Raw genomic sequence first — 2,052 nt, forward strand, 5'->3', positions numbered from 1 at the left:
CCTGGAAGTGCCCAGCAATGGCATCAACCTCGCGGTGATAAGCCGCCATTAGAGGATCCTTAGAATCCCAGGTGCCTGATACTTGTTGAGCCACCAAGTCTGAGTCACCAAAGCACCTCACCCGGCTTAAGCTCATCTCCTTGGCCACCCGAAGACCGTGGAGCAAAGCCTCGTATTCAGCCGCATTGTTAGTGCAAGGAAACATCAACCGTAGCACATAATGGAATTTGTCACCTTTAGGGGAAGCCAAGACAATACCAGCTCCCGAGCCCTCCAGCTGCTTGGACCCATCAAAGTGAATAGTCCAATAAGTGTTATCCGGCTTTTGCTCAGGTACTTGCGACTCTGTCCAATCATTGATGAAATCTACCAAGGCCTGAGACTTAACAGCAGTGCGTGGCACATATTTAAGGTCATGAGGTCCAAGTTCTATAGCCCACTTAGCAATTCTCCCTGTAGCCTCTCTGTTCTGGATAATATCACCGAGAGGGGCGGAACTGACCACCGTGATGGGATGACCCTGAAAATAATGCTTAAGCTTCCGGCTCGCCATAAACACCCCATATACGAGCTTCTGCCAATGCGGATACCGCTGCTTGGACTCAATGAGCACCTCACTGACATAATAAACCGGCCGCTGAACCGGATGCTCCTTACCCGCCTCCTTGCGCTCCACCACAATAGCCACGCTGACGGCTCGTGCGTTTGCCGCCACATACAGTAGCAAGGGCTCCTTATCAACTGGAGCAGCAAGGACGGGGGGCTCCGCCAGTTGCTTTTTCAAATCCTAAAAAGCGGTATTAGCTGCATCATTCCAGACAAAGTTGTCAGTTTTCTTCATCAACTGATATAAGGGCATAGCCTTCTCACCCAAGCGGCTTATGAACCGGCTTAAAGCAGCGATGCGACCTGCCAAACGCTGAACATCGTTTATACATGCCGGCTTAGCTAGAGAAGTGATAGCTTTGATCTTCTCCGGGTTAGCTTCAATTCCACTGTCAAAAACCAAGAAGCCCAACAGCTTGCCCGCAGGAACACCAAAAACACATTTGGCCGGGTTAAGCATCATCTTGTAGACCCGGAGATTATCAAACGTTTCCCTTAAGTCATCTATCAGGGTTTCCTCCTTGATGGACTTAACCACAATATCGTCCATGTAAGCGTGAACATTGCGCCCGATCTGTTTATGGAGACAATTCTGTACACAACGCTGGTAAGTCGCCTGCGCACACTTGAGCCCAAAGGGCATAGAGACATAGCAGAAGGCTCCAAAGGGAGTGATGAACGCCGTCTTCTCCTGGTCCTTAACTGCCATCTTAATCTGATGATACCCGGAATAGGCATCCAAGAAACTTAAGCGTGCACAACCTGCCGTAGCATCAATGATCTGATCAATACGGGGGAGAGCAAAAGGATCAGCCGGACACGCCTTGTTCAAGTCCGTGTAGTCCACACACATCCGCCAGGTGCCGTTCTTCTTAAGTACAAGCACCGGGTTAGCCAACCACTCTGGGTGAAAAACCTCAACAATGAACCCGGCCGCCAAAAGCCGGGCCACTTCTTCACCAATAGCCTTCCGCCTTTCTTCGTTAAACCGTCGAAGGAACTGTCTGACCGGCTTAAATTTTGGATCAACATTGAGAGTGTGCTCAGCGAGTTCTCTAGGTACACCTGGCATGTCAAAAGGTTTCCATGCGAAGATGTCCCTATTCTCACGGATGAACTCGATGAGCGCGCCTTCCTATTTCGGGTCCAGATTTGCACTGATGCTGAACTGCTGAGACGAGTCACCTGGAACAAAATCAACAAGTTTAGTCTCATCAGCTGATTTAAACTTCATTGCTGGTTCATTCTCCGTGCTTGGCTTTTTCAGAGAGGTCATATCTGTTGGGTCAACATTGTCTTTATAAAATTTCAACTCTTCTGTGGCACAAACAGACTCTGCATAAGCCGCGTCACCTTCCTCACACTCCAGAGCCACTTTCCGGCTGCCGTGAACCGTAATGGTCCCGTTGTGACCCGGCATCTTGAGTTGTAAGTACACATAACACG

The sequence above is a fragment of the Triticum aestivum genome, chromosome 3D (genome assembly GCF_018294505.1).
Source record: "Triticum aestivum cultivar Chinese Spring chromosome 3D, IWGSC CS RefSeq v2.1, whole genome shotgun sequence".
Classification (NCBI taxonomy): Eukaryota; Viridiplantae; Streptophyta; class Magnoliopsida; order Poales; family Poaceae; genus Triticum; species Triticum aestivum.